This window comes from Microcaecilia unicolor, chromosome 1 (assembly GCF_901765095.1).
Source record: "Microcaecilia unicolor chromosome 1, aMicUni1.1, whole genome shotgun sequence".
Classification (NCBI taxonomy): Eukaryota; Metazoa; Chordata; class Amphibia; order Gymnophiona; family Siphonopidae; genus Microcaecilia; species Microcaecilia unicolor.
This window is the reverse complement of record NC_044031.1, coordinates 20,705,349-20,726,165: the sequence shown is the minus strand read 5'-3', so window position 1 is coordinate 20,726,165 and position 20,817 is coordinate 20,705,349. Positions and strand designations below refer to the sequence as shown.

General features: G+C 47.2%; 1 protein-coding gene across 1 annotated transcript in view; it reads right to left on the bottom strand.

The window, feature by feature from the left end:
• Window positions 1–20,817, bottom strand: part of LOC115460045 (zinc finger protein 665-like) — a 160,791-nt gene that overhangs the window by 6,235 nt on the left and 133,739 nt on the right. The window lies entirely within an intron of this gene.

The following is a 20,817-nucleotide window of genomic DNA, read 5'->3' as shown; positions in this document are numbered from 1 at the left end:
TCTTCTTTCTCTTCTGACTTCTGCGGTTCCAGAACATATGGCTCTTCCTCATATTTAATCCTTGATAATATGTCAGGATCAATCCTTTCATAGCCTGATTTCAACAAAACAAATTAAAATGAAGTTATGTTTCCCATATAGTCTCTGCAAAATACCCAGGAAGCATCTTATGATGGAGGGAGAAACTACTACCGCCTCCATCATACAGCAGAGGGATCTGGGGGTTATTATACCTCACTTTGAGTACCCTGGCACTGGAACTAGTCATCCAGAATACAAAAACAGGAGGGGGCCTCTACGACGAGAAAGCACACAGAGCAAAAGTAGAGGCTGACCAAAGACTCATATCTCCAGTGGTTACTCGTCTTTCGTCAGCCTACTACTACTACTTAACATTTCTAGAGCGCTACTAGGGTTACGCAGCGCTGTACAGTTTAACAAAGAAGGACAGTCCCTGCTCAAAGAGCTTACAATCTAATAGATAAGAGTGAGACAAATATAGGACAATCAAGCCATTGTGACATCACTGATGAGGTTGGCTCTTAGGCATTGGTGGAATGAGGCATTATGACATCACAATCTCAGCTCTGGTTAAATCACTGCTATATGTAATACTACTACTACTACTTAACATTTCTAGTGCGCTACTAGGGTTACGCAGCGCTGTACAGTTTAACAAAGAAGGACAGTCCCTGCTCAAAGAGCTTACAATCTAAAGGACGAAATGTCAAGTTGGGGCAGTCTAGATTTCCTGAGTAGAGGTCTGGTGGTTAGGTGCCGAAGGCGACATTGAAGAGGTGGGCTTTGAGCAAGGATTTGAAGATGGGCAGGGCAGGGGGCCTCTACTTTTACTCTGTGGACTGGAACTAGTCAAACATTTGTCTAAGAAATAATTTTATCCCCTATGAAACAGGGAGCTGTGACACAATTTGGCACATTATGAGGTCCCTTAGTATTAATAATCAATTCAGGGGGGAGGGGCCTTGATCCCATCTCTGGGACTAAAATTAAGGGGGTTCTTCGACATATTTCAAGACGGGGAACTTTCAATATCAGGGTTGCATAGGGCAATACAAAGGGAGGCTGGAGAAAGGACATTTGGGGACCTTGTCGCTAGATGGACTCCAGAAGTAGCAGGGAGATTGGAACCCTTGAAATTAATAAAGAGAATCCCAGAGATTTCGACTAATGCAACCCTGAGGGAATGTCAATTTCGTATTGTACATAGGGCCTACTTTACGCAGGAGAGATTGTTTAAAATAGGAGCAATAGATTCACCTATATGTCAAAAATGTAAAAAAGAGGCTAACTCTTTGCTTCACTCCCTATGGGAATGCTCTCAAACAAAAATTTTTTGGAAAAAGATATTTGGGTACTTAACACAGTTAACTGGGTGTGTGGTTAGATTTTCACCAAGGGCCATATTGCTAGATTGCTATGAAGACTATCATTTAGAGAACAAAGCATACACGCTATTAATGAGGAAAGCAGGAGTGCTAGGGAAGAAGGTGATCTTAGGAGTATGGGTGGGAGATGAGGCCCCATCCTATTGGGTGTGGAGAAATAAATTCCATGCCTTAATGGTTTTTGAACATAGATATGCCAGACACATACCCAAGAGGTTGAAGCAATTTCATGAAGTATGGGGAACATACGTGGATTCTCTGCCACATAGAGCAAGAAGTTTGCTGTTAAATGTGGGATAGAAATGTAGGATTAAAAAGAGGACACTCCAGGAAGACAAAGGTTCCACCCCCCCCCCCCCCCCCCTCCCATTCCTTTTTTTTTTTTTTTTTTGTAGTTTGGGTGTTGTGTCTTAGACAGTAGTGATTTGGGGTTTAATGTCAAACAAAATGGAGGCGAGGATATGGCGATTGGGTGGAAACGGGAGGGAGGGAAAGGGAATAAGGGGAAAGACAAAGGATGTTCAATGGAAAACATACTGGACATATTATAAGCTAGAGACATTGATGGGAGTTGTAAGTATATATTCATCTTGCTTCCAGCGTAACCTTGAGCCCGTAGAAGGCTCAATACTGCCCAGTTGGTGGGCGACCGATGAGGTGGAGTGGGAGCTGGAAATCTGAAGATAAGTGTGAGCTGAATATACATACTCCTATATAGTTATGTTTGTTAAATTGTTTTAGTTGACTGAATTGTTCAAAATACACACTGTTCCTAGGGGAAGGAGAGAGGGTGGGTGGAGGGAGGAGAAGAGGAACGGGAACATTTGATGAATACAACGAACAAGATGTTGTGGGGAGGGGCTAAAATATTAATTTAGATGACAATCAGCATGGCTGTATATTGACGATGTTGGTGATACAATGCTTCTGTATGCGATATAGTGGAATTGTATACTTGTTTTGAAATATGTCATCAATAAAAATTGTTGAACCATAAATAATCAATTCAGGGGGCCCTAGAGAGTCAACTTGCAGGATCATGGAAAAACGTACACAAGAACCAGGGTGAAGGAGCATAAATGAGTAAAGGCAGCTCATGATGACTCACTGTCTCCTCAACAAGCTGATCCAGGCCAAAATCTAGTCACAACATCAATACGATAATGGAAGATGAGAATTCTAATTTTACTACCCCATAAATTGGGTAGTAGAAGTTGGCAAAGGAATTTTATTAACTTTGATGGCGAGGACTGTAGCGCTGACGCAGAAAGCTACTGCGAGCCGCTATATGTGAAAAGGGTTTTTGCACTGAAGTAAACTCCTCCAGCAGACATCAGCACAAGCACATTAAAATGTACAATAAAGAGCCTATTAATTACCCTGCAGCGATGCTGAGCTTTGCCCTGATGTCTACAGTGGGGGAACAATGCAAGAAAACAATAGCCAGGTCTGAGGTGAGAAATCCCTAATGGTGCATAGACTTTGATTTCTCCCCCCTCCTGACCGGACTCACCTGCCAAATGCATTCCCTGGTACAGCTTCCCACACCCAATACGACCCCCCCCCCCCTTTCATCAACATAAAAACTAAAAATCCCCAACCTACACACTCCCACCCCTCCACACAACCTCCCAATCCCACTTAATTAAAAAAAAAATACCCCTGGAATATAGTGGCATCGCTCCCTCCCCCTTCAACTGGACCCCATCTTCCATCTTAAAAAACATTCTAAGGTACCTAGTGGCAGCTCTACCCCCAGATCCCTCCCCTAGACCCCTGTACCTTAATGAGGCAGAAGCGATGCTCCTGCCTTGCTGCCGCCATCTTTTAAAATGGCAGTGCCTGACCCGCCTGATCCATCCTGGGATGCACCGAGCAGGGTTGGTCCTGCCACATAAGGGAATTTTTCCCATATTGGTAGTGTGGGTGGAGCCTACCTAATAAGGTGAAGATTCCCTTACACAGCAGACTGATAGACAGTGCTTAATTGATCATGTGACAAATTTTCTTATGTTCCTTCATAGACTCTTGGTCTAGTTTTCTTATTGTAAGGCCACCACTTGAAGTCTCAGCAGCCATTTTAAACAAGCTGCGGTGGTGAGAGGAGTGGCGGCAACGGGGGGATTTGAGGTATATGCGGGGAGGACAACCAGGGCTGGAGGAGAGGTGGATGGATGGTGGTGTGTGTGGGAGGGGGGGGGAGGGAGTTGAAGCCAGTTAAGGTAGTCTCTATTTCCCCTTCCTCGCACAGCCATCATTGCTGTACACTCAAAACAAAGCAAACCAACTTTTCATAGGTAGAGTAGTAATTTGTTTATAAATCATAACCAGTGTATCATTTGGAGGGGCTGGTTATAGGGACACCCTAGCACTGTTATATTCGTGCAGAGATTTTTTTCTTCTGGTAATGGGCCACTAAAACAGACATCACGTTATGAGAATCAGGTGCTCAACATTCAGAGTTTCTATCTATTTATTTACTTATTTATTACATTTATATCCCACATTAAAAAATGAATTAGGTTGAAAGTTGGGAGCATTTACAATCTTTTTTATCCTGTGCCTAAATTAAAAGAAAAAGATGGCATGTGGGAATTTGCTCCTTTTGTTTTGTGCATTATAAAAATGCACTTGCCTGTTTTTATTACTACTATTTCACAGAGAAATATTGAATAATGAGGGAAGGGCTTCCTTCGTGCAGAAGTTCTGTCCAGCATCTGTCTAAGTGTGCCAACATTGTCCACTTCAGCACACTATTAGCTGCCAAGTTTATACAAAGTTAATTATGTTACTACTACTACTATTTAACATTTCTAGAGCGCTACTAGGGTTACGCAGCGCTGTACAAATTAACAACTAAGGACAGTCCCTGCTCAGAAGAGCTTACAATCTAAAGGACGAAATGTCAAGTTGGGGTAGTCTAGATTTCCTGAGTAGAGGTGGAAAATAAATCTGTTGCCTCAGGCTGCTTGCTATGTGAATATTCTAGCACTTTCATTATTGCTACCAAGTAGTACATATTAAGGGCATTTGCTTTAAACTTAGCTTTAATTCGTTTTGCACATGGTTTTGCTTTTGAAACCAAAATGTGAACCCTAAGGGCGGTTGAACAATTAGGTATAAACTGTGTTGTTTCTGACTTTACTTGTTTTGGACTGCTTTGGGTCCTGCTAATCTGTACATCTGCTGTCTTAGCAGAGTACTGAAGAAAATGATTTATGTTACTTTTACTAGAATTTTTACTGCATATATATATTGTTATTTATCAACATTTACTTATTTAGGATCTGATGAAGAAGGTTTACCTTTGAAAGCTAATCAAAAAATGTACTAAGTTAGTCCAATAAAAAAGGTATCATCTTACTTTCTTTTCTATGTTTTATTTTAATTTACTTCTATTGATTACTGTTTGTAGAATTTGGCTTTCTTGGGGTGGGGAGGTCAAGGTGACTGCAGCACAGCAAGGGCTGGATGAGCTGGGAGCTGGGATGGAGGAGATTACTTGCGGTGGGGATGGGTTAGATTTCTGTCCCTGTGCAACTCTCTACTAAAAATGCAGATAATGCAGTCCTTACCCAGCGAGATCAGGGTCTCGTAATTCTCCTTCATCACCTCCTTATAAAGCTCCTTCTGTCTTTCATCTAAATACCCCCACTCCTCCTGTGAGAAAGAGACAGCGATGTCCTCAAATGTCACCCGCACCTGAAACACAAACCAGAAACCACAACGGGTCACGTGGAGGTGCTCAGAATACATTAGATTTCAGCTGGCTTCATTCTGAAATTTTAGGACGGAAGATGGGTTGTTAGGAACTGTGTTTGTCTCTAGAGTCTCTGATACCAGGGTTGGCCTTTTTTTCTCCACTATCGTTCAGCAATTGCACCACTACCCCCAAACTGTTCCACCCCAGCATAACTATGCCCCCTCCCCCCCCCAAAAAAAATACCCCTGCAATTGCTCCACCATCCCACAAACCCTAACACTGCCATACAAAGGGCAGCACTAACACAGACCCACAACCTACATATAATCTCACACTCAGCAACCTACAGGCAATGCAGACACAAATTCACCTATATATATATATATATATTTATTTATTTATATATATATCTGGAGTGCAGGAGTGGCCCAATGCTTAGTGCAGTGGGTTGAGAACCTGGGGAAATCAAGTAACATATAGTAACATAGTAGATGACGGCAGAAAAAGACCTGCACGGTCCATCCAGTCTGCCCAACAAGATAAACTCATATGTGCTACTTTTTGTGTATACCTTATTTTGATTTGTACCTGTCCTTTTCAGGGCACAGACCGTATAAATCTGCCCAGCACTATCCCCGCCTCCCAACCACCAGCCCCGCCTCCCACCACCGGTTCTGGCACAGACCATATAAGTCTGCCCAGCACCATCCCCACCTCCCAACCACCAGTCCCGCCTCCCACCACCGGCTCTGGCACAGACTGTATAAGTCTGCCCAGCACCATCCCCGCCTCCCACCACCGGCTCTGCCACCCAATCTCGGCTAGGCTTCTTAGGATCCATTCCTTCAAGTCCCTCTGCAGCTCCGTGTGACCTTGGACAAGTCACTTAGCCCTCCATTAGCCCCAGGTACAATAAAATACTAGGCTATGAGCCCATTAGAGACAGTACCAGTACCTGAAAAAAAATTGCGTAGGAGTAGCCTAGTGGTTAGTGCAGTGGACTTTGATCCTGGGGAACTGAGTTCAATTCCCACTGCAGCTCCTTGTGACTCTGGGCAAGTCACTTAACCCTCCATTGCCTCTGGTACAAAATAAGTACCTGAATATATATGTAAACCACTTTGAATGTAGTTGGAAAAACCTCAAAAAGGCAGTATATCAAGTCCCATTTCCCTTTCCCCTATATAAATACTGAAAATTATATATATATATTAAATGAGCCCTGCTCTGCATCCTTTCCCTCCTTGTTAAAGAATTATAATTGGTAGCCATTTCTCTCATCTTGGTACTGAGCTTCAGTCCATATATTTCAGCTGCACCTTTTCTGTTCATCTGGATGTTTGGAAACAGAAAGGTTTAAAACTTTCCTTTGCGATTATGGAAAGAGAAAACTTTTCAGTCATTTCTGTTATTTGTCAGAAATATAGAAAATCTCTCTTCTGGTACTGGGTCACTTAGAATCCCTTTTACCAAGCTGCGGTAAAAGGTGGCCTTCGTGTGCCCTTACGCGGATTTTTCATGCACGCTAAGGCCATTTTTACAGCAGCACTAAAATGGCCAATTTTCCATTTTTTCATTAATGGCCATGTGAAATGTTAAGTCAAAAATGTCAACAGTCCACAATATTCTACACAGTTGGGGCAAAAAAATCAATCGTTCCAATAACCTAGCTCTGAACACTTCTCTTTACTATATTGCAAAAAAACACACAGGGTGAGCACATGAGTGGATAAAAAGCCTGGGAGACGACTTGTTTCACACCCGGATACAGAATTTAATATCCACCGTATTCAAATATATTTAAACAAACTTAGTAATACTTCATAGATATTTGTGTGTGAACTGCTATATACTGTGATAGAGTCACATCCAGGATAGTTGGGTTAAGGCAGTTTCAGTCTGAAATACAAGTCCCAGAAGGCATTGCAGGCAAGGAGCCAGGGGGTGAGATGAAGAACCCGGACTGGACTCCTAGCTGCAATAGGGGAAGACATGGGTGTAAGATGGCAGGATGTGTAGATTGCCTGCCACTAGGGGAAAAGAGAGATAGGAAACCCTGTTTGCAGGAGCTCATCATTAGTCTAATGCTCAACTCAGCTGGTATGGGTGTGGGGGAAGCTAATGAGAGGAGAATGATTGGTTGTGGTAGCAGAAGCTAGGGATTGATGAGGCAGGTGGGAAGGATTATCAGGGGAGAGAAGCAGTTGCAGGCTGGAAAGTACTGAAGCCGGCTGAAATCCTTGGGTAAGGGAGGTCCCTAAAGTATTGAATTTACCAGTGAAGCTGATGCAGGGTGAAATCCCTTGGGTATGAGGAGTCCCTAAAGTATTGAACTCTCCTGAAGATAAAGAGAGTAGAAGGTAGAAACTGCTGCTTTGTGATTTAACTACTACTACTACTATTTAGCATTTCTATAGCGCTACAAGGCGTACGCAGCGCTGCACAAACATAGAAGAAAGACAGTCCCTGCTCAAAGAGCTTAAAATCTAATAGACAAAAAATAAAGTAAGCAAATCAAATCAATTAATGTGTACAGGAAGGAGGAGAGGAGGGTAGGTGGAGGCGAGTGGTTACGAGTCAAAAGCAATGTTAAAGAGGTGGGTTTTCAGTCTAGATTTAAAGGTGGCCAAGGATGGGGCAAGACGTAGAGGCTCAGGAGGCTTATTCCAGGTGTAGGGTGCAGCGAGATCATCATCATTAACTGTGATGATGAACTGAAAGAACTGCTTCTATTTGGAATTGAACTACTGTTTATTGTGGACTGGATAAAGAGCCCAGACTGGAGCTGACTGTGAGCCTGTATTGAATCCTGATATGTGCTGATAGCCTACTGCTTAAAGGGGACTATTGGCCACACACTTTCAGGTGGCTTATATGTGCTTAAGATGGAAGGTGAATGCTGCTATTGAAACTGTGTATCAGGTCTACTAGAAACCTACATGGAATAAAGTCCTTAAGATTGAAGTTGCTGCTGGACATTTATTTCTTGACTGTACCGGGAGCCCATGACTGGAAGAGATTGTTCTATCCTTGGCTGCACCTAGAGGCACCTGGTTACAATACCTATGCGTAGGCTCGAGCGGTATATCAAATGTGTTCAATAAATAAAATCAATAATGCTCAAAGGGCCTTACCTCAAGATGTGAGTCCTTGCAGGAGGTGCCCTGCCCCCACTAGTAGTGTTGATGTGGAGGAAATTTGGAAAGAGCAGGATAAAGCTTTCTTGGTCAGATTGTTTATGGCTTATTCATTTGATGTAATATAAGTAGAACAGATATATATACTTCAAAACAGGAGAGCGATAGGCTCAGGGTGAAAGAGAGAGATTGTCTGTACATTTCTACAGTGCCCAAAGAAAGATGGCAGCCAGTTTAGCTGATGGGAGGTGGTGGAGATGAATACGGTAAACAGAATTCAAAAATGCATAGAATAAATACAAAGGATTCCTCTTTGGAAAGAGAATGGAAGCGGTATGTAGACAGTAACTCCCGTCATTGGGAAATAAGGCCAGGGCTGGACAGACTTCTATGGTCTATGCCCCAATTATGGCTAGACACATCTGGATGGGCTGGAATAGTCTTCAATGTCAACTCCAGTAGTTGGGGAGTATGTCCAGCGAGGAGCAGACTTCTATGATCTGTGACCTGAAAATGGTAAGGACAGATCAAGATCAAGAATATATATTATTACAACACATGCTATGAGTTTCTATTAATTAAGGTCTGGAATTCGTTGCCAGAGAATGTAGTAAAAGCGGTTAGCTTAGAGAGGGTTTAAAAAAAGGTTTGGATGGCTTCCTAAAGTAAAAGTCCATAGACCATTATTAAAATGGACTTGGGGAAAATCCACTGCTTATTTTTAGAATAACAAAAAAACTATATGGCTTGACTTACTCCTAATATAATATAGGCTACTACAATATATGGAAAGAGTAGAAAGTCATTCAGAACATTTGCAATTAGTATCCAGGTGGAGTCTCATATATTTTTGCACGAATATTCACATCACTCCCTTGGTGACTCTATTGACGTGCATAGATTTAATCATCGACTGAAACCACCTCCACCCTAAAGTTGCAATTCATTAAACTTAACATGCTAAAGAGTGCAAATATATGTAAATATATGCAAAAGACACTTAACTTGCGGAGCATATAAACTCCCTTATTCAGATTGGAGTGTGTAGAAGCCCCGACAGTGCCTGTTTCGCTACGCTTCTTCTGGGGGAACCCACACCATTTAACCTGATAATATAAATCATATAGTACAAAGTGTCAATCTTTCGTTCCTATTACAAATATTCATAGTACTTAAATTAACGTGGACTTACTGAGTCGTGTCTTGACATAGCCCCTTGGCTGTTCACACAAAATGGCGCTTCTGCTCTCTTTCAAATCTACCAGTTACCGGAAATAATTATACATCACTTCCGCGAGGGGAACCTTGAGTACTCACATAAAACTACCCCATTGCAACATAGTATTGAGACCCTCCGGTTCCACCGTATTTAAACGATGTATCCAGAAGGTCGCTTCTACACACTCCAATCTGAATAAGGGAGTTTATATGCTCCGCAAGTTAAGTGTCTTTTGCATATATTTACATATATTTGCACTCTTTAGCATGTTAAGTTTAATGAATTGCAACTTTAGGGTGGAGGTGGTTTCAGTCGATGATTAAATCTATGCACGTCAATAGAGTCACCAAGGGAGTGATGTGAATATTCGTGCAAAAATATATGAGACTCCACCTGGATACTAATTGCAAATGTTCTGAATGACTTTCTCCTCTTTCCATATATTGTATTTCTAGAATAAGCAGGCATAACATGTACTGTACTGTTTTGGGATCTTGCCAGGTGCTTGTGACACGGATTGGCCGCTTTTGGAGACAGGATGCAGGGACTGATGGACCTTTGGTTTGTCCCAGTATGGCAATACTTATGTACTTATGGGCAGACTAGATGGATCGTGCAGGTCTTTGTCTGCCGTCATCTATTATGTTATGTTTTTAATCCAGGGACGTAGCCAGACTTCGGCGGGAGGGGAGTCCAGAGCCCAAGGTGAGGGGAGCACATTTTAGCCCCCACCCCGACGGCGCCGCCGCCAACCCTCCCCCGCCGTTGCCTGCCTTTGCTGGCGGGGGACCCCAACCCCTGCCAGCCCAGGTCCTCTTCTTCCTTCATTCTGTTTCCGAGTCTGACAACGTGCAGGACGTCAGACTCAGAAACAGAACAAAGGAAGAGGACCTGGGCTGGCGGGGGTTGGGGTCCCCCGCCAGCAAAGGTAGGCGACGGCGGGTTGATGGCGGGAGGGGGGGGTCGAGAGGGTCATCAGCAGGGGGGTCCAGGGACAAATCTATGGGGGCCCAGGCCCCCGTGGCCCCACGTAGCTACACCTCTGGTTTAATCAACTTTAAAATAATATCTCAACTCTTATCTTTAATAAGGTTTCCATATCAGATCAAAGACCTCCAACACAAGTCATGTTTCGTACAAGCTGTGTCAGGAAAACGGTAACGGAATTCAAACATGCGTGGGATAAACATAAAGGAATCCTCCTCAGAAGGAAGGGATCCCCAGAAGCTTAGCCGGCGGTGGGAGGTGGGGATAGTGATGGGCAGACTTATACGGTCTGTGCCAGAGCCGGTGGTGGGAGGGTGGTTGGGAGGCGGGGATAGTGCTGGGCAGACTTATACGGTCTGTGCCCTGAAGAACACAGGTACAAATCAAGGTAAGGTATACACAAAAAATGACACGTGAGTTTATGTTGTTGGGCAGACTGGGTGGACCGTGCAGGTCTTTTTCTGCCGTCATCTACTATGTTACTATGTCAGAGCAGGTCCTGTGGTGACACTACATGCTCCTAGTCTCTCATCAATCATCTCAAATTTTGGCATTAGCGTGTGGCCATTACAAAGCATCGGTGCATGAGCACTTCCTGACACCTGTTTTGTAGGTGGTAATGGCTCACGTGCTAAACCTGTACTAATCAGTGCACGGTAACGTAGCTGCACTAACTGATTAGCTCAGATATGTCCACTCTCAGCTCACGGACATCCCCTCCAGGATAAAATAACACATTTTTTTAGCGCATGGTTTTCATGCGCAGATCAGATAATAACCGTAGGATGCCTAAGTGCGTCCTGTGGTGTGAGGGGGTCTACAGAACACTGCCCCTCTCCCTTATGAAAAGTCCCTTCACTAGTCAGGGTCACCTTAAGAACAGTCCCTCCAATAGCCTGGACCACCTTAAGAGACCTGCCCCAGGAAGAAGTGAGCTGGGAGCGGCAGAGCCCATACCTGGGAACATAAAAGATAGGGCCAGGCTAAGGACAAGGGCAAGGGGGCTCAGGGAGAGAAGATTTGAAGATACTGTTCCATAATCGTGACCTGACTAAGGTAAGTCATTTGCAGTGGCGTACCAGGGGGGGCAGTGCGCCCCGGGTGCACGCCGCTGGGGGGGTGCCGCGCGCCTGTTGGCTCCGAGTCCGCTCGTTCCCTCCCTGCTGTTCCCTCTGCACAGAAAAGGTTACAGAGGAAGCAGCAGGGAGGGAACGAGCGGACTTGGAGCTAACAGGCGCACGGCATCCCCCCAGCAGGTAAAAATGCACCCGGGGGGGGGGTGTAGTTTCGCCAGGGGGGGGCGCATTGGCGATCCGCCCCGGATGTCAGCCAGGCTAGGCTGCTTAGACTGGATGTTTATTGAACTGAAGAAGTTTCCTTCCCCTATATCTCGGGCCCTGTGAAAGGAACAGGCCTGAGGTTTCCCTTCAATAGATACTTACTTTTGAGTTCACCCTGTTGTCCAGTTGTATTATTTGACCGGCCCACGCTGAACCCTCGCTCGAGTGTGTCACATGTGATAATCCATTTTAAGCTGTGGAAAGCACATGCTAGCGCTTAGTAACTCTGTTTCTTATTTCCTGGACTCATTCAAAACAAGGGCACAAAGGAAGGGAAGAGGGAGAGGGGCAGGTTAATCTAAAGAGATCAGGGGAAGGAGAAACTGAGAGCGTCATAAAGATACATGATCGGCTGTTGTTTGATGGGAAGAGAACAAGGAAGAAGAGCCTCAGGGACTGCAGAAGATAAAGAGCAGAACTGTCTTTTCTGGAGCCCCAGGAATAGATTGAGCAGTGCCAGGTTCATTTCTTCTTCTGCTTGCTCCATGCACCATGTGTGTATCAGAGGTTGCATGACATTGCCTGGCACTGCATCCCCTGCTGCCCACCTCCTGCCAGTCTCATACCTGCTGAGCACAAAGCCCTGCAGCCATTCTCCTGCCCTGGTTCCCTCTTTGCTGGCTCAGAAGCAGCAGCCCTGTGAAGGGAGGGGAACCAGGAAGAAGAACTTTCCATGCACCATGTGTGTATCAGAGGTTGCATGACATTGCCTGGCACTGCATCCCCTGCTGCCCACCTCCTGCCAGTCTCATACCTGCTGAGCACAAAGCCCTGCAGCCATTCTCCTGCCCTTCACTGCACCATTTCCGGCTCAGGAGCAGCAGCCCTGTGAAGGGAGGGGAACCAGGAAGAAGAACTTTCTTTTTCGTCTGCTTGCTCCATGTCAATGTGTGTATCAGAGATTGCATGCCATTGCCTGGCACTGCATCCCCTGCTGCCCACCTCCTGCCTCCTACCTGCTGAGCACAAAGCCCTGCAGCCATTCTCCATAGCACCATTTCCAGCCCCGGCTCCCTCTTTGCTGGCTCAGGAGCAGCAGCCCTGTGAAGGGAGGGGAACCAGGAAGAAAAACTTTCTTTTTCGTCTGCTTGCTCCATGCACCATGTGTGTATCAGAGGTTGCATGACATTGCCTGGCACTGCATCCCCTGCTGCCCACCTCCTGCCAGTCTCCTACCTGCTGAGCACAAAGCCCTGCAGCCATTCTCCTGCCCTTCTCCACAGCACCATTTCCAGCCCCTGTGAAGGGAGGGGAACCAGGAAGAAGAACTTTCTTTTTCGTCTGCTTGCTCCATGCACCATGTGTGTATCAGAGGTTGCATGACATTGCCTGGCACTGCATCCCCTGCTGCCCACCTCCTGCCAGTCTCCTACCTGCTGAGCACAAAGCCCTGCAGCCATTCTCCTGCCCTTCACCACAGCACCATTTCCAGCCCCGACTCAGGAGCAGCAGCCCTGTGAAGGGAGGGGAACCAGGAAGAAGAGCTTTCCATGCACCATGTGTGTATCCATTGCCTGGCACTGCATCCCCTGCTGCCCACCTCCTGCCAGTCTCCTACCTGCTGAGCAGAAACCCCTGCAGACATTCTCCTGCCCTGGTTCCCTCCTTCCCTACACGGTCATCTAGCAGCTTTGGGCTTTGCTGGGTCAGTGCTGGCTCTCAGCTTCTCTCTGGCTTCTCTCTGGGGTTCTTAGATTTCAGCACAGCTCTTTAATTGCAAGTCCCTTCTGTCCGGTTTTGTTCAGAAGGAAGTGACATCACAAGAGGAGGGTTACCCTGCTTTGGATGCTGGGTAATGTAGTCTTACTATACGCTTTTCTGTGGATAAAAGGACACTATGAGTTGTGGGAAATGTAGTCCTGTTTTTTTTTTTTTTTTAGTATGAGTCCACATCTGCTTTGGAAAAGAAGCTGTGTGCACAGAGCAAAAACAGAGGAAGTGGGAGGGAGGACAGTTGTACATTCCCCAGAGCTGAAAGGGAAATTCAAAGGAGGAGAAGAAAAAGCTCTGTATAATCCTGGGAGGAAAAAATGAAACCGCAGCAGCAAAATCTATCGTGTCCTTCCACCAGACAAGAAATGTGTCCTGAGCAGAGATAACATGGATCAGGATCAGAATCAGAACTGGGAATTGTTATCGTCCCCTCAGTACACTGGGATTGTATTTTTATTGCTATTATTACTGTTTTGTAGAATATCTCTGGGTATTTTCACAATAATCTCTACATGTATTCATTGTACTTTGAATTGTGGCTTTGTATTATTATTATTATACACCGCCTTGGGTGAATCTCTTTATAAAAGTGGTTAATAAATCCAAATAAATAAATTATTATTTAAATGTGGGTTAATGAACAAAAGGAGAACAGAAACCCCACAAAAATACATCCAACAAAATGGGGCCACACCAAAGTGCATATTAAAAAATCCACACTATAGTATGTATATATGTACATAATAGTAAGTCTTATATAATAAAACTCACCCTCAACGTTCTGAAGACACTGACGTCACTTCCGTCACTTCCTTCAAGACGGGTTCGAAGGGTTCGTGGTGGTGAAGCCACCGAAATCACCAAGTCTCGGGGCCCCGCTGAAACGGGTTCGGAAAACAGGAGACGAAAGGCAAATTGGTTCCAAAACAAAACAGCTTTTATTGCTAGCAATGCACAGCACCGAGTACAATCTCAGAATACTGTGTGTCAGAAATCATCTGACACTTACATTTATACATCCCTGCTGGGCCTGCGCACTAGGCACCTTATACATCACACTTGGCATGCGCAGTAAACCTGAGTAGTTCTTACAGTACACATTTGTAGTTCACAGCACATACACACGTCATAATACTGAAACGGTACTGGCCAGGGAAGCGAAACCTAACATTCTTCTCTACACACACACATAGCACAATGCTTCTTTATGGCTGAGGAGATAAGGTTCGTTAGGCTCAGAGATGCAGGGTGGGGGTTGGCAACAACCTCCACGGCTATCTATTCATGTGGCTCCTACTTGCAGGCGGAGAGTCTGTGTGCAGGCCTTGGCAGTTACTGTTACAAGCAGCTTATCTAATGCACCTGCATCCTGTCTCATACAGATAGGAACAAACACAGCCGTAGCTGACAGCTTGTGGTTAAGGCACAGTGAAAGTTCACTTCATTAAGTATAGAGCATGCCAAAAGAGGCAAAAGCTGAGGTATTCTGCAGAAAGCAAAGTCCATGTGTATTATCCATAAAGCTTGAGCTGGTCCTGATGGTCCATTCGTGTCCAAGGTCCAGTGGTGCACTCCTACAATTCCCCCCTTTTGATACTTGAACATCCATTCTGGTGGAGAGTATCACCTCCACGAACCCTAGAAAGAAAAGAAAAGACATGGGTCATTAGTGGGGGAGGCAACACCCGGGCCCTAAGCCCTTGCGCAGCCGTTGATTGCTTCGCCAGGGTTGAGACGAGGGGTCCCTATGGGAGCCCCCCCCCTTTGTAGCCGGACTTGTGCTGTCACAAGGGTACTGGCCCATCTATTGCCTGCAATCAGGGTTCTGCTTCGTCAGCGTCGTCTTGTGGTACGGGGGAATGCACCTGGAGGGCCATAAGCTGGGCCGCCGCCCTACGATCGGCAATATTTTCCATGGTAGTGCGGAGACACCTGAAAACAAGGGGAAGAGACAAGGGTATTATTAAGCAGGATAGTAAGAACAGACCACCCATGATAAGGATACTTTTGAGACTCCCGGAGGTCGGGAGCCAGTCGGTCAGTGAAGACGTCCAGTCCCAGGCGCTGTTCCACGTTTGGACAGGGACATGGGCCAACTTCACCATGCGGTCAGTGACCTCCTTGATGACGTGGCTCTGGTCATCGATCTGAAGGCAGCAGTTGCTGAGATTGAACTTTCCGCACACCCCGCCCTCCTGGGCCAATAGATAGTCCAACGCGAGGCGGTTCTAGTAGACCGCGGTGATCAATTTGGTGTTCTGCCGTGCCAAGACGTTGAGGGCAAAGGCCGAGTCGTTGGTGAGTATTTCTAGCACGGCCTGTAGGCGGATGATGCGGTTAAGCATATAGATGGGGGTGCGGTACCCATACGTGCCGTCTTCGGCCCACGTGGCGGGTCCATAGTAGTGAATGATACGTTCTGGTGGCCACTCACTGTCCTTCCAGTCGCCTATCTGGACTTTAGGCTTACTGTCCCAAGGGGATCGTTTCCGTCTGTTAACGTTTCCAGGCCCTTGTTCCATGTAGAGAGGTATACCTAATGTCTCGCCTACACGCAGGGGCAGGAGGAAGAAACTAGGTCGGACGGTACCCAAAAGACAGGTGCCGTACCAGCGGTTTGGGAGTTGCTCGTAGGCCCTGCGACCGCAGATGTAGTAGTAGCCCTCCGGGGCTATCCATTTGAGGGAAACGTTTCCTCCGTAGGTCCATGTTCTGTTCAAGGTGGGTTCAGTCCAGATGGGCTCCGGGGCGGGCAGGTTGTCCGTCTGCCACCAGGTATCTCGGCTTCCATTAAACTGAAGGACCCCCGTGCAAGCGGAATCTCCCACTGGGACGGAATAGCGCTTCGAGGGAGCCCGGCTAGCGCAGAGGGTACCTATGATGTTGGTCCTCAGGGCCCATTCGTAAGGCTTCGTGCGCCGAGGAAAGGTGATGTTGGTGACGTTCAGAGCGTTCCACATGTGCTGATGAATTTCTTTTGCTTCCCAGGGCCACTGTTCACCCATATCGGTTCCACCACAGACGAAACAATTAGCAATCCCTAGAGAGAGAGCAACGTTCTCGGCCAGGTTGAGGAACATGTTCCGAGCTTCGTGGGAGATGGGGAACTTAATCGCAGCCTCCTCAGCACGAGCGATTTCATCGAATACCTCCTGGTATCCAACAACCGTGGTCTGGTAGTGCGTGGGAGACTTTGCTTCCAGGCTTTGGTGTATGGTAATATACGTCATCGGATCCATTCCGCTGCCGTCAATGCCGAGGCCCCACGTTCCTCTCCAGGTCATGTCGTGGCCTCGGATGGGCCAGTCCAGGGACATAGGAGGGCCTTCATCAATTGCGTCCCCACTCGGATTTCCACCAGAGGGTCAGTGGGGACTCTGCCCTCCCGGTCCCTTCATGCCGAGTGGTCCCGGGCCGCGTCCAGGGCCATCTGCCATTCTTGGGTTTCGGTTCGCCCCCTGCCTCGGCCCCTTCCCCGTTGGTCCCGGGGGGGCCCCCAGGGTTGTCCTTGCCTGGGGCCTCGCGGGCGTTCGTCATGATCCTCTCCTTTTTCCTGGTCTCGTGGCTTCTCCGGACAGTCCGCCCACCAGTGTCCTTCTTTTCGGCAATTTGCGCACTGATCGCATCCTAGGGGGGATCGTGCCCCCCTTCCCCTTCGGCCCCTTCCTCTGCCGCGCGGTCTGGACCCCAGGCGTTCTTCCAGCACTGTGGCCAGCACATCCGCATTCTCGCGCATCCGTCTGGTCGATTCCTTCCGGGCTTCGGCCTTCTCTTCTTGGTCGCGGTATCCGAATACGTGATCAGCTATGGCTTTCAGTTGGCTGATACTCATCCTTTCAAATCCTTCAGTTCTCTGGAGTTTCCTTCTTATGTCTGGTGCCGACTGGCTAACGAAACTCAGAACCACGGTAGGGACGTTTTTGGGATCCTCGGGATTTATCGGGCTATGTCTTCTAAATGCGTCCATAAGACGTTCAAGAAATTCTCCTGGGCTTTCGTTTTTCTGCTGGACTACATTGTGGATCTTTCCCATATTGGTAATCTTCTGTTTCCCCTTTTTTAGGGCTGTCAGGTATGCCTGCTGATACCGGCGGATGGTGCCTTGGCCTTCTTCGGTTCGGTAGTCCCACGCCGGGGCCGCGGTGGGTACTTCCCTATTAAAAAGGTTCTGCAAGTCCTGGTGGCCTGGATTAGCGTCCCGGACGGCTTGTTCCATATTCTGCTGTAGGAGGCGGCGTTCTTCAGAGGTCAGAATGTGGGCGCTTAGCTGCCTGAGGTCACCCCATGTAGGATTATAACTATATATGATGCCTTCCACCAATTCTATCAGTTGTTCGGGTTTCTGGTCATATGAGGGCCCATGCAGTTTCCAGTTATACAGGTCGGCACTGGAGAAGGGGACGTGACTGTACACAGTCGATTGGATGGGCTCGGCTCCCACTGTCGGATTAGGGGTATAGGTTGTAGACTGCCGGACCGGATATAGGTCGGTCACTTCCGCTCTCCGGCTAGAAGGGAGGGTGCTTCTCGGACTCGATTGGGGGAATCGAGTAATTCTCTTTACTACCCTTTGGCTCTTTCTGGAGGTGGCAGGACCTGCACCTGCTGGCTCAGGTGTGTTTGGCCGGGAGGGGTCTTCAGCATCCGGCTCGGACTCGGAGGTCTCGGCGCTATCCTGGCCTTCTTCGAAGTCCGCGAGGCCAGGATATATGGGGGCGTAGGGAGGGGGCGCAACATCATCTTCATAGGCCTCCGTAGTAGCGAGTATTGGGGCCTTCGGAGGTATCTTTTTGGGCGAGCCCTGAACTTTCCCTTGGGTTCCCTTCAGGGGTCTCGTTCTGGGAAGTGTACTGGTGGTACGGGGCGTGGCCTTGGTCTTAGTGAGGGTAGTGCGGGGCGTGGTTTCTGGGGCTTCAATGCTGGGGGTGGTCGGCCTTATGGGGGCGGTCATGACCGCCGCCACCTTCTCATACTCGAATGACCCTTCCGGGGGCCATTCAGCAATCCCTAGTCCGGGCCACATAAATTGACATCGCTGTATCATCCCGGCCCTACTACATTTATCTTGGTCGAACACTTCGCTAAAGTGTTCCGTCATTAAGTCCAACGGTGTGGAACCACCCCCGCCCATCCTAACCTGAGTGCCAAAGGATAGGAGACAGACGAAGGGGAGAGGGATGGTGGAGGAGTAAGGGGTCTCGTTCCACCGGACACAAAAGGGTCAACACCCGGCCTGACCAGGACGCGGTCGCCCGGCCTGGAACTGCAAGCCCAATCACACAACTTTCATACACCACAAGAAACCCTCCCGTACGGTTTCTTCGCCCAAGCCTAGTGAGGTTCCGGCACCTAGTCCGTATTAGTCACTGGCTAAGAGGGTGATCAATCCTCTTCTTCGGCCCTTTACCGAGCCGGTCACTACGTTGAGTATACTCGCCTGTCCGTCGTCGCTGCAGGCCGCGCCGTCGTACGCGTCTCTCCGGAGAGAAAAAAGAAAAATGGGAAAGCTGTTTTGTCGGAGCCACACAGTCCCACTTCCAGCCGGTCGGAAGCGACCGGCCCTCCCGCCGTGAGGTGGACGCTGAAGTCAGCGGTGGCCACTAACCACCTTCCCGGCTGGGGGAGTCGGTGACCCGATCCGCCTGCAGTGGGGAGGGGAAAGAATATAATCCGATTTCCCTTTCTACTTCTGTCCCATCTGGGGTGCCAATGAAACGGGTTCGGAAAACAGGAGACGAAAGGCAAATTGGTTCCAAAACAAAACAGCTTTTATTGCTAGCAATGCACAGCACCGAGTACAATCTCAGAATACTGTGTGTCAGAAATCATCTGACACTTACATTTATACATCCCTGCTGGGCCTGCGCACTAGGCACCTTATACATCACACTTGGCATGCGCAGTAAACCTGAGTAGTTCTTACAGTACACATTTGTAGTTCACAGCACATACACACGTCATAATACTGAAACGGTACTGGCCAGGGAAGCGAAACCTAACATTCTTCTCTACACACACACATAGCACAATGCTTCTTTATGGCTGAGGAGATAAGGTTCGTTAGGCTCAGAGATGCAGGGTGGGGGTTGGCAACAACCTCCACGGCTATCTATTCATGTGGCTCCTACTTGCAGGCGGAGAGTCTGTGTGCAGGCCTTGGCAGTTACTGTTACAAGCAGCTTATCTAATGCACCTGCATCCTGTCTCATACAGATAGGAACAAACACAGCCGTAGCTGACAGCTTGTGGTTAAGGCACAGTGAAAGTTCACTTCATTAAGTATAGAGCATGCCAAAAGAGGCAAAAGCTGAGGTATTCTGCAGAAAGCAAAGTCCATGTGTATTATCCATAAAGCTTGAGCTGGTCCTGATGGTCCATTCGTGTCCAAGGTCCAGTGGTGCACTCCTACACCGCCCTCGCGTCAAACGTGATGATGTCGAGGGCGGAGCAATGGCGTCACACACCGAGGGTGGAGCAATAGCGTACGGTGCGGTCAGGAGGTGCGGAGCAATGGCGTCAGAACGACGAAGGGGTTGGTAGGTAGGGAGGGAGGGAGAAGGGGGGGGGTGTTGGGGAGGAAAATCTTGCTAGCGCCCGTTTCATTTGCTCCAGAAACGGGCTTCTTTTACTAGTTTTATATAAAGAAGTCTTCAGACATTAGTTGTCAGTTTCAAGCAATAAAACCTCTACAAAGCCCCAAAAGATTTGCCAATCATTACACATTCCATTTTTTTTTTTGTCGGTTGTCGTGTGCTAATGCTCACATTATTGTACGATCTGGGGAAAAAAAATGATAGGAAAATGTCAATTTCATGTCTGCGGTAGAAATGGGCTTAGGGGTACATTTATTTATTTATTTGTTTCTTACATTTGCATCCCACATTTTCCCACCTATTTGCAGGCTCAATGTGGCTTACATAATACTGTTATGGTGTTTGCCACTTCCGGTATGAACAAATACAATGTGATATTATGGTAGATTAAGGTTCATGTATTGTAAATACAGTGGGGGATCTTAAGAGTAGGAAGAAGAAGATCTGAAGATGCCCATTTCGGTCTTTGGTTTCGTTGTGTCGCAGGTGTCCAGGTTTTTTTGTTTATGTTGGTTCGGTGGGATATGCCTTTCTGAACAGGTTTGTTTTTAGTAGTTTTCGGAAATTTAGGTGGTCGAGCGTAGTTTTTACTGCTTTTGGCAGTGTGTTCCATAGTTGTGCACTTAGGTATGAAAAGCTGGATGCATAAGTTAATTTGTATTTGAATCCTTTTGTGCTTGGATAGTGGAGATTTAGGTATGATTGTGCTGATCTTGTAG